Source organism: Ptychodera flava, unplaced genomic scaffold (assembly GCF_041260155.1).
Source record: "Ptychodera flava strain L36383 unplaced genomic scaffold, AS_Pfla_20210202 Scaffold_36__1_contigs__length_1797346_pilon, whole genome shotgun sequence".
NCBI lineage: Eukaryota > Metazoa > Hemichordata > Enteropneusta > Ptychoderidae > Ptychodera > Ptychodera flava.
In genome coordinates, this window is record NW_027248358.1 from 129,608 (window position 1) to 142,779 (window position 13,172).

Here is a 13,172-nt window from a genome sequence, read left to right on the forward strand (position 1 = left end):
TTTTTTTATAGTTTTGGCAATGCCAGTGAATTTGTAGATGTAGAAAACGAATTTAAAACAAAACATTAATTGATATTGAAGCCCTTGAACATCATCCGGCGTGATCGGCCCTGAATGTGTATACATTATACATTTATACACACTCTAAACTACACTGTACACGCACGTCTAGCACGAAAATATGAGCAGTACACTCATGGTTTGATTGGGAAATACAAAAACTATGTATTTTGGAAGGAAACGAAAACTATTTATATCTCTGCAATCCATATCGAACTTGAATCGTCATCTTTCAATATCATGTCATTCAAAAAGATAAAACACGTGATATGCCAGTCATCAAGAAAACGGGTGTCCATGCATCGACACCAATGCCTTGTGCAGCGAGCTGTCGGGTATCAGCTGATCAGCATGCGTCGCTAGTAGTCACGGTACTACATCCAGTTACAAACAATATCAACAGAGTTCCACACTTTCATTGAAATGTTTACATTTCATTCATAATTGCGTCTATAAATTTTATTTCGCATGGCTTCTTGACAATAACTATTGTATTTTGGAGACCGGGGAAACGATGTAAACAGGTGTTTGGCAGGTACATTTGACAAACATACTGGCGAGGTTTTGTCGGCAACTAGTCGAAACCGATCATGAAAGTTGTCGTCCATTTACCGATGCATCAGAAAAATTTGTAGCCCGGCAAGACATTAGATTAAAGGAGATCGCATGGTCGTTATGATTGTTGGTTGTAGTTGCCTTTGGACCGATATTTTTCTTAGCTCCAGAATCCTTTCTGCAGATGCTATCTGACAATGTTAATGACATCAACTGCCGTTGTTGGTCCTTGGATGGCTGGTTTGAGTAGCTTTTATCGATTGCCTAGTTTACATGGTCACTTTTGTAACATACATAATATGCCGTGTGTCAAACCCAGCATCATCTAGGAGTTTGCAAGCGTACTGAGTTCTGCTTCACTTACGTTATAATGCACCGTTCACACTGTAGCGCATCGGGCGGGACTGCTGAGCGACAGCAAGACAGAGGAGACGACAGGTGCATCCGGGAGGACTCAACAATTTTGATAAATCTTAAAAAAAATGCATTTTAATCGATATTTTGCACCGGTATCAATATTTCGGTGTGCGTTTTACATGGTTTACTGCATAACATCTCTCCCTTTAAAACACTTACTTCTTTATTCGTTTACAAACAAAAACTTTGTATTGTTATGCTTACTGTGGGGGCTCAATGCTGGATAATCGGATACATAATCAGTAATAATCAGGATGTATGACGTCATAAAATTCAAAACTATTATACAATAACAATACAAAGGCTTCAATTATCCTGGTGATTTGTCTGACATGTTTAATAGTAAGGACTCATAGTGCTTTCTTATTGTGATGTGACATGCACACGTGAAAAGCAAATATTCTGTTAAATTAAAAAAATCAATAGGATTAGTGACAATTCGCGGTCAAAAGATTTCGTTGGAATAGGTAAATATCGACATATCAGTATTTCAACAATAGCCTTATTCCTTACTTGATTTACTAAATGAAATGGATTTCAACATCAGGCGGGGTGAGGCCTTCAAAATTCTCTTCTGGTTGTAAATGTCTTCGCCGAAGGCGTTTCGATTGATCACGGTTAATTGAAAACAAATAGAGCGTAGACAACAGCTGTCAGATGTTTGTGTCCGTCATTGCAAGCTAGCGATTGTTCTCTCGCCAAGTGATTACCGTTGAGGGCGCTTGCTCCGAACTAAATTTATACCTTGTTGATTGACGTGTAAATGTGACATCGCTTTGATGGCTAATAAGTAATATTTACAGAGCAACTAATCGCATCCGCTCAGGTTTAATAAAATACACGTGTAACCCCTGATTTGGCTTTCCTCTTCAACGTTTTCGGTGGCCAATGGCAATCACCGCTCCTGATTCAAGTCTGACTTTGAATAACGTGAGAACAGTTCCCTACGCCCCATGGCCTGCATTAATTTAGGAAGGAGTCGGGGTGGACCTAAGTCCGAGCTGGGACTTAACGTTCGCAGTGCGTGTGAACGCATCGAAAAATACCGACGTCGCAAAAACGCCCCAATGTGGCGAGTTTTGGGCATATTTTCGATGTTACCTATTGCCTTTGTTCTGATGTCGTTGAGTTTAACCATGACAAATGTGTCCTACTAGTACGCAGCCGAACGTGGTAATAATTGGTCCAAAGAAGAAGTAGCGCTTTTGCTTGCTGTAAGGCGAGAAGAGAGCATCCAGAAATTGATGAACGTCGCTTCCAGAGAAGATGCAGTTTATTGAACAGTAGCAGACAAAACATACAGCAGGCAAGCCTCTGGGGGTACTCCCATAGAAAAGGAGTACGGGCATGCCCCCGAATGGTCCACTTTTTCACTAAAAATCCCTAAACATGCATTGATTTTTCATCGTTAAAACCTTAAACAGATAATAAAGAAAAGGTCCCCTTCATTAGAAAAACCTTCACATGCAACAAAATAAAGATGAGAATTTCCAGACACTGTCCAGGAAAAACCGTAACAATGAGTAGTATTTTTGGGATATTCGTGGTAGATGTTTCCATTGGGTGGCACACCCCATATGACAAGAGAAAGAGTACACCCCCAGGCAGTCAAAAGATTTAAGAGAAGCCTGTCCCTGAGATTAAAACGAGGAAGTCAACATTCGAAGGTATATACGACCACAATAACAGAAGCGACCGAGAAAGGAAGACCATACCTTACTCTGATGAATTTGTGAAATCTTGGTGGATCACCCGGCAGTTAATCCATAAGCCATTTATGTTGTTGCCTTGATGCCTAACATTACTGTAGAGGGCGTTTAGGTCGGTGTCACTTTCAAAACAAAGCGTAAGGACGCACACAGTTCCCTTGGGCTAATGCTCTGTATTTGCAAAGCGTCAACATAGACCTTGCAACGCCCAAGAAACTCACATTGAGAATAAGAGTGCAGGCACACTCCTGTATTCGGATTCCGTACACTTAACTCACAATTGACTGTCATTTAAGAATATTTAAATATATTTCTTACAAAGAAAAACTGTTTCGCACATTGAAAGTTTTGGAATAGTGAAATAGCACAGCTTGTCAGTTCTCACTGCAATAACTTTACATCAGTAAACCAGTTTTTCAGTCTCTTTTGTACCGTATTATAGTTTTCTCATTGTTCTGAAGCTTATGGCGAACACTTGTAACACCTTATGATCTAAATCGGGATTTTCTGATATCATCGTTTCTAGATATGTTAAGGCAAAAAAGTTAGTTTTTAAAGATCATTTTAAGCGCTTACTGCTGTGATTGTTAATACTTTGGCATACGTGCTTTAGGAACTGAAGTGGTAATTTAAAATGCATCATGATTTTTATTGATGAGACGAACTGACCTCGGATATCTCAGGTTACTGCTATAGTTGCAGAACCACGAATGAGTTACTCAATATATTGAATGAAAATATTTCAATTTCTCTTTCACAGTTGCGATGACCAAAGGTAACGAATTCTTGTCAAATTCTAGCAATTTTGCAGTGGACTCCGAAATTAGTGCTCTATTTATGTGTGGCAGCCGTCTCTAGAAGGGAAAAGCTACTTTGGGGTTTTAAGCTATCAAATTTAGTTATTGAATCTGTGGGAGGATTGAACGAAACGGGTATCTCTGAAATTATCAATTGGTCCAGACCGATTTTAATGTCTGGTATTGCGAGGCTGAAGGACTGATTGAGAAGTCTCGGCCATTGGTTTCCGTCGCCACTGAGGATTTCATAGACAATAGTCTAGTCGACCGAACCAGCATGGTGATGCCTCAACTGCACAAACGGAGTCAACGACAGGAGACCAGTGCATTGTTTTGTAAATTTGGCTCAACTCATAGGTGGTAAAAGCAGTCAGCTTGCCAAGGTGTCTCACACGAAACTTTTAGTACTTTGATTGGATTGTTTGTAATTTAGAAATTATTAATTGGAAAGAAGATGTATACATCATAGTTGACATCTGATATGCAGAACATAGGCCTTGGGTCATACAATTGTTACAACAGCAACTTAACAACCAGGTTCATGTTTTTCGGAAGGTGTCAAACATTTGGCTTATCTAACATATTTGGAAAACATTGATAACAGTATAATTAGTCGATGTATTATAAACCCAAAATGGCAAGTTTCTGTGTGTGGAAAAGTTTTAATGGACAAGAGAAATTTATTTTTAAAGTAGTAAATACATTTCAATATTGCTATAAATAAATAAAATTGCCTTAAGTCTATATTGAAAATTTGAAAATTATGAAATATAATTTTGTTTTCGCGGGGGTGGGGATAGTTAAAGGACAACCAGAAAAATAAAACATTCTTGGAGGGTATTTATTTTTCAAATTGTGTAGTACAAAGATGGAATTTCCGTTGGACATTTTATTTTTTGTGCAAATGAATTTGGCAGTTTTGTTCTTTAAAGATGTAATGTGTTGAGAGAAGATATCAATTATCATACACCTTCAAAGTGTGCTGTCGGGAGGGATCAGCCTGAACGGAGGGTACCAAATCTGCATATTTTATCGTGCTCGAGAGCCTCGTTTTCGCTACTTCGCTGAGTGAGGGAGTGTGTGTGGGAGAGAGACAGGCGTACGATCTCAAAAACAAAGCTGTGAACTCAAACAGAAACTTATCCTTCTTCTAACTATACAGATTTTGATTGACAATAAACCATTTATTCAGATTTTTCAAAGTATTTGACCAGAGAGTGCAAAATTGTTTTACGATGGCTCAATTACCGTGCAAGGCGGACGATCGAACGACGTATTGGAATCCAACTTTTGCCGAAAAACCTAATTTTAATGATTTTATAGAGCTTGAGCCAAACTGAAACTTTCAGAAAATGTTCCTTATAGTATTGATAGTTAGTGGTCCAAATTTTAGGGCCGTACAATACATTGCATGTATTTGCGGCATGATTAATTGACAACGTGTTAGACCGGTGTGCGCATTGAATTGTGGCGCGGGCGTCCACGCTGCCGAGTACGGAAAACGGACAACGCAAGTGTAGCTGTTTTCCGCTGTTGTTCACGGGTTTCCCATCACGTGTACATAAATAAGACACCCTACACTCTGTGTTACAGTTTTCAGACATTTAATGACATGCTGTTCGTTTTACTCACTTTGCTCTGTATTGATCGCGTTTTACAAGTCATGGTACTGCATATTAAATCAAGTGATGCTGCTAACCCATTTTGGATAGTTTTTTTGTTTTCGGTACAAGCTATTTTGGGCTACAAACTTGGCGAAGTTAGCTACACCATACAATAAAAGGCGTCGAAAACACAAACAGAGACAGTCCATGTCCGATATGTAAGCGCCATTCACGTCGAAATATAGTTACGTCGTCCATGGATTAACGTAACTAATTTATCACGAAAGTTTTCTAAACACATCAAAATTGAAAATTGGGCTTTGAAGTTTCAAAATATCAATATTTATCCCCTACAATAATAATCCAAATACGACGTCCGATTACTACGCATCTCAACATCGGGTAAAAAATTTGACAACTTTTACCATGGATGTAAAAAATCCATGCTTTTACCCTCTAAATATCACTTCCGTCGTGTTAACAGTTTGAGGATAAACACAATAAAGTTTCGAAAGGTATGATAATAAGATTTTGTTGTGATTATCATTTATGAAACGGCTTTGGGCGATATTCACCATCCTGTCCTATAACTATCACACTGAGTGTAGCACTATTTCTTAGAATGCTTACACAAGCACAACACATACACACAAATAACGTACTCAGTACGTCCGAAGTGAAGGCCGCCAAGATGGAAACGCCTATTCACGGGTGAAATATAAATGTCTGTTCAGGCTGGGATACATCTCTCTCTCTCTCTCTCTCTCTCTCTCCTCTCTCTCTCTCTCTCTCTCTCTCTCTCTCTCTCTCTCTCTCTCTCTCTCTCTCTCTCTCTCTCTCTCTCTCTCTCTCTCTCTATCTGTCTATCTATCTATCTCTATATATAACATCTCTCTCTATCTATCTATCTATCTATCTATCTATCTATCTATCTATCTATCTATCTATCTATCTATCTATATATATATATATATATATATATATATATATAATATATATATATATATATATCTTTCTTTACAAAATATTCTTCTTTCCTCTTTGAATGTTACGACTAAACACACACATGTAATGCAAAATTGGGATTAACTACAAGACAATCAAATTTATCATCCTCTATACCAATAATATGACGTCGAATCGCAAGACTCCCCAATACTCTATCCTGAAGAGATTGACACACGTGTTTACATTTCAGTCTAAGTTCCTTGACGAATGGATCTCCAAACGAACCAAAAGTACAATCACTGCAGCATTTTTATCATTTCGCGTAGTGGAATGCCCTGTTCGCGGGGACACACTCGATTCTCGGAGAACAAAATCGATCTCTCCAATTACAACTGACTAATATCAGTAAATAGGACATCTCTTTGGCGTTACTCTGATGAGTCTTATTCACAAGGAAACCTACGTTTGCAAGAGATGTGACGACAACGAATGAGGCTATATGCTGGCATAGTAAAATGGATGAACACTGTGATTAAATAAACCTTAAAGAATATTCGCCTTGTAGCTGGCCGAATAATAAATACGCTTCTATTTTCCCTGCGAGTGAATAGCGAATAGATAATTCACAGTCAAGCAATAAGATAAAACCTCTATGCACCCTTGGTACTCAAAGCGTTGCCCGGCGCAGGATTTCCATTGTAAATTTATCGTCTCAGCCCGATTTTTTGGAGGATTTAGGACTGCAAAATCATAATTGATAATAAGGCTAGCAATGTGTCAGCAAGTAAATCATAGACTTCTCGTATTCTGTCATTAAAATTATGAACACTTTCTCTCCACTGCAAATATTTTCCATTGTGTCTCTTTGCTTCGTTTTTTTACGCATTGCGCTATTTTCAGACCAAGTACTAATTTGCTTGGCGATAAGATTTGTCGATCGTTTCGTGATTGTTACAAATGTAATGTTTGTCTGAGTAGTGTTTATCCGTTTTATTAAGACTATAGACCATTCCGGTGGTTCGTGTGGTGGTTCGGTGGTTGGGTGACTTCGAAACAAATGCCAATCTCGATCACGCGCGTCCGTAAGCCAGGGTAGGCGATCTTATTAACAGCTATAATATCAATAAAATAGATGCTAAGATGTGAATGGTTCCAAAAGTAATTTGTTGGAGAACAGATATCAAACACTTCTTCTTCTGTTATAGAGTAGGGGCGAAGGTTACGGGGCGCCAGATTTACTGTCGTTTTGATGGGTAAGCCTAATTCACAAGCCACGATCCGCGTGCCGCGAGCCAAAGTTCACGATGATGCACGATTAGCATGTTAAGCTAGAATAGGCGCATCTTCACTCTAGTGTAATTCATTGATTCATTTCCATGGATAAATCAACATTCGGGCTTCAACGCCGCCTTCTAAATGCATGAACTGGTGACCAGCGAATGTGTGTTTACGAATTCTACATCAAGGGGCATATGCAGAATGGGACTCGAGAGAAATTATAGGGAGGGAGGGCCAGTAATTTTCAAAATCACACTGCCCGTAAAATTGTAACTTGTAACAATAGTTTTGTAAGGAAAGCTTGCTATATTTCACATATCTAGGTTTTAAGCCACGAATATTAAAAAGATTTTTACAATATTATTTTTTGGAATCTATGACCTTTGACCTGCCCTACTCCCCCCTGCAACTAAGCTATGGATTATCCTACGTAAAAGTCAAAGACGGCTGGCGTGTATCGAACTGTGACTGGTATGGGACACCGACCTTCGACCCTCAAATCATCCTGTACCTCACTAATTATGCACATCTATAAATTATATGATAGCTAACAGAGGTGGAGGTCTGAAGTTTACTGGACGGAGATGATTGTTTACTAAGATTTCTGCTAAAATATCAAGCGACCAGGATGACATTTGACGTAGCCAATATTGCTATAGGTCTGATTTTTAGTGGACAGCCATCATGGGACGAAAGTACACAGCAAAAATATTAAGTAACCAGGATGACCTTTGACCTGAATTTAACTTATTTGCCAGTATATTAGTGCAACAGCCTTCATAATTGGTGGGATGAGGCGTCTCATTATGAATTAGTTAATATTTGTCAAATAAAATATTATTGATGTTGATTATAGCACGTACAATTGGGGAGAGTCACTTTTCTCAGCATCATTTTGAAAAATTCGACCTCCCTGCCTATACGTTTTTCAAGTCCCTTACCGGCCAGCTCATGTTGAATTGCCTGAACACACATATCGCAGGTCACCACTTAATGTTCATACAAGACGTCTATTAAACGTGATTTAACAGTGAAGATGAATCGATAAAGTGAATTGGAGTGAAAATGCACCTATTTCTAGCTTAACATGCTAATCCGTGCATCGTGAACTTTGGCTCGCTGCACGCGGATCGTGGCTCGTGGCTCGCAGCACGCGGCACGTGAATTAGGCTTACCCCGTTTTGATAGTGGCACAACGCAAGACAAGGCCTTTGACTCTAAAACCAGGTATGTGAAAGGTCAGAAATCGATAGTCTGCGTCCCCAATCTGCGTTAATGCATTTTAATCTGCAATGTCGAACTGCACTCCCGTTCTGCAATATCAATCTTCGCCCGTATTCTGCGCGCTCGATACATGAATGTTTTTATTTAGATTTTTTAACAGCGACATTTACGAAACTACCGCGATATAGCTCCCGGCCAGATCGTAGGATATGGCTGAGTGTCCAAATATATTTGCATTACATGTATATTTAACTGCGTGGCATGGCTGTGTGAACCGGTTATATCTATATGGGCCTCCAGCCATCATACCCACACTTCTACTCCGTTTGATCGTATTTTCATTACATGTGGGAGAGACCACTATTTATTAACCCATAATACCCTAATAACCTATTCAGTGTGTTCGTAACATATTAAAAAAAAATGAACGAATTCTGGAATACTGGTTATTGAGTAACGTACTATCGAATGCAGTTCGGAATCAAACGCGACACACAGTTATATACAGTTATACTCATGGATTCTAGAAAAAATTGTCGCTGAAATAAACTTTCGATGAATTTTCTTTCTCATATTGAGGTCAAAAAATGAACAATTAATAAGTGCAAAGTTAAGTCAGCTTACAATTATTATAACTCTTGTGCGCGCCGGCCTGTTACTTGTCGACACGATTGGGCCGCACAAAAATATAGAGCTTTTCCGATAACCCAATATAACCCTACCTTATATTTTACCTGCTGACCCACAACATTTTAGAGCTAAATAAACACACAAGTAAAAAAAGAGAAAGAAAACCCTTAAAATCACGCGTTCGTTACTTGGTATTTGATTTTTGCTTTAACGAAAGATGTCTTTATATTTTTCCTCTTTTATACGTGTGATACATGTTTCTGCAAATGTTGTGGCCGGTGTTTGACCGCCCTGAACCCCTGAGAAATGCATATTTAAAAATACAAATATTTTGGGAAAAAATTCCTGCCCACCTGTAGCTCCCTACCCTATTTTTGTAAACCATGTTATGGGAGCACAATTTATTTCTAAACCTTGGCTAAGATGAGGAGTGAAGCAAAGCACTTGCTCTCATATCCTCAAAAGTATTACCTGAAGTTGATCTCTTTGTGAAAGGAATTTTTATATCTCTTTACAGGTGGTTTGCAGGGAACTTTTCGGTATATTTTAATTATCCGACAATTAAAGCCCTAAAAGCCATAAGCGTGTTTCCATTTACCTTGGATATTCTTTGAATTCTACTCACTACATGATGTGTACCCTTTTGAAAACTGCAGTACACAGTTATTTGTGTCGACTCGGAATGAGCAAGTTAATTGAACAGTTTTTATATCGTCTTTGATCTCTCGGCATTTTAAAAAACTTCAAGTTTAAACTGCAAAATCAAGGACTTCGGGCGTATGACATCATGTTTGTCTCTCGGCAGATTATGACATGTAGATGCACATAAGACAATATTTTTCAACTCGTTCATGTGGTGGCCGTTTTATGAGAGCGACAACCGTATATTATTTGTCTAGTTCAAACTTGTACACATAGTCCAAATCAGTGAGTAATAATACTTCTCTACACATCCTTCAGTAAGTAAATGTACATCAACTAAGTTTAGTTTGAAAGTAAACTCGTGAAAATACTGTAAAAAATCGTAGATCATAAGCCTTTAAGCCATATGTAACCCTGGTGGGAGTTCGAGTTCCAATTTTCAAATTTAAAGACGGCCCATACACTTTGAACAAAACTCATGCAATGCTAGTGCAACACGGTCATGTCCCGTTTATCAAGATGCTTGCAAACAGTAGAATTTTGTCACTCCATTTATTTAAAGGATGCATTAAACGGGAAGTTGCAGGACCGTGGACGCACAATAGGGGGATTACTGATGACGCAGCCCGTTCCATACACTGGGTGGGAGCATCGCTTTTACGGTATAATAAATTTGAATAATTATGCTTTCCTGACAAAGAGGGGTCAAAAGGCCGAGAGCTCACAGGGAACACATTTTGAAACATATGCGTTCTTCGACAAAAAACGAAGAATTTTTTTAAAATTTATTTTCAACTCAGTCGCTATATATTCATAGACATCATATACAAGATTCAATGACAATGACTGCCTGAAACATGTCAAAATTATGGGATTCAGTTGGACCAAACACGGCATGTCCAATCAGCAGCGAGGCTTTGTACATGTTAACGAACTTCAAACGCAATTACAACCATTGGCGCCACCCTGCACAGTGACCTGAAGTCGGACATTTAAACTTTCTTGGGACACGGATTAGTTAAAGTTTGGATAACCGGATTAAACAACATGGTATTAAACTAGGTTTTACTGCGTAGGCTCCTGTCATAATTTTGATATTAATCAGCTGTATATTGTAAGATATCTATATGAACTTTATCACATGAGGAAACATCGGTTGGTAAACAGTGCTACCTGTAATCTGCTAACAGTTGTGTCACTGGCCATCCATATACTCCTAGCGATAAATTCTCCACAGGGTTAAAGTGAACAAGTGTTTGCGAAGTTATTGGCAAGTACGGCACTTGAGATCGGAATGGAAGGTCACATTTTCAGCAATATAGTTATCAGAAACAAAGCAACTTGACGTTAGAAGTTATTGCATTTTATACTTTTAAACCATCGCCGACGTGACAAGTTTTGATGCAATCAGTTTCCCCTAGGCCCTAGTGCCCTGCACTCCTCAGGGTAGTGCGGGTAAAACTGATTGCTGCGCCACGACCACGATACGCCCCGTGTGAAGGTGAGATTTGACAACCCCATGAGTTGAATCTACTTTTTTACTTTTGGTAGATTTAAAGACGATTATGTTTTACGACCTTTACCGACACGACGGATCGAAAAGAAATGTGCGCCACGGGAATTGTTGAACTGATACAGCATTGAAATCCTGGCTGAACTCCTTTTCGTAGTTAATTGTAGGAATATCTTGTATGAAATTTTCAAACTATAAAACATAAGGGGCACTTCTGTAAAATTAGGTTTAATTTGATATTTATATTCATATTAACAGGAACCTTTGAAAACAGTTTCCCTATGATGTTTGACGATACAATACTGATCGATGTCACTTTGTCTTTGCTCACTACATGATCAAAGTCGGTACATCAGTATTTTTACGACAATATTATTTTTTATCTTAGATAACTAGTATTTTAAATATGGGCAAGTAGCCCGTTTGATCAACAAAATAAGTTACTAAAGTTTGCTCAACATTAAAGTATAAAGCTTTCCAAAACGAGCTCTAGGGCATTTAGTTAGAGTACTTGGGTCTCAGCCATTTCCGTTGCGATTACAACTGTCGCATGTCAAACTATGCCCTACTCCAGTTGCAGCTTTGTTAATGTGAGATGACCTCAACAAGACAAACGACTGAGAGTCTATCTGTACACGCTTGTCAAAACATGTGTATAATAAACATGAAAGTTATAACTGCAGACATTTTTTGACTCAGCATTGTGCATGAGGAGAGGGATTATCATAATCTGCATGGTCGTCCATCCCCACACTCTCTGCACAGCCCCTCGTTCGCTTTGCAGCTCTATTCTCAACCGTATGATTATGCGCCCTCAATGGTCTTTCTAGCAAGCGAGGCCCACAGAGCCAGCCGGACAATAGCGTAGCGAATTTTTATACGCTTTAAATATCGTGCAAGGAAAACCCACATGGAGAGAATACTTAGGCACAAAAAGCGATGACAATGAAGGTACACGGTCAAACAGTGTCCCGTTGCGCATGCATTTGAAAAAAGTGATAATATATCATTGTAGCTTATCATATTTTCGATAGAGTGATGACCCATGGAATATTTAAATAGTGACACTTGAGAGCGAGGGCAAGATCACGATTTATTGCCTGCCCAAGGGATGGTGGTCATTATCGAAATATTGATGATGCCCGAGCCGTAGGCGAGGGCATCATCAATATTTCGATCATGACCACCAGCCCGAGGTAGGCAAAAAATCGTGATCTTGCCCAAGCTCTCATGTGTTATTATTTTATTACACCGAACAAGCAAACATGCAAAGAAACAAGAACACAATGACTTCTTCGAGTACAGTTCGCCTTCCGAGTCCGGACCTCAGCGTAAAATGTTGTCAGTGCCGAGTCTAGGGTTGCCGCTAAAGTTTGCCGATCTCCTCGGTGGCGTATCCAAATTTGTTGCTTGCATAGTCGCTGAACACAAAAATTGCATTCCTTGTTGCCATTTTCGTTCGTTTGCTGTTTACTTGCATCAAAATACCGTCTAACTGTGCCGGTGACAACTCTGCATGACGTTTTGCAGCCATAAGTTGCCAACTGCAAAGTACAACAAGCGAACGACAATTTGTTTTGCGCAGAAAGGATGCGCAGTAAGTAAAATGACGTCATCCATGTAATATCAATGCAGAGGGCATCATCAAGTTCGCAGAGGGCATCATCACATTCGCAGAGGGCATCATCACGTTCTTCTACATGTCACGTGAGTCGTGTTTAACCAATGGCAGTGCACGCTGAATGAGTGAGGTGTAATAAAATACTTTCTTTGGCATGAAGCTTTGAGTTTATTT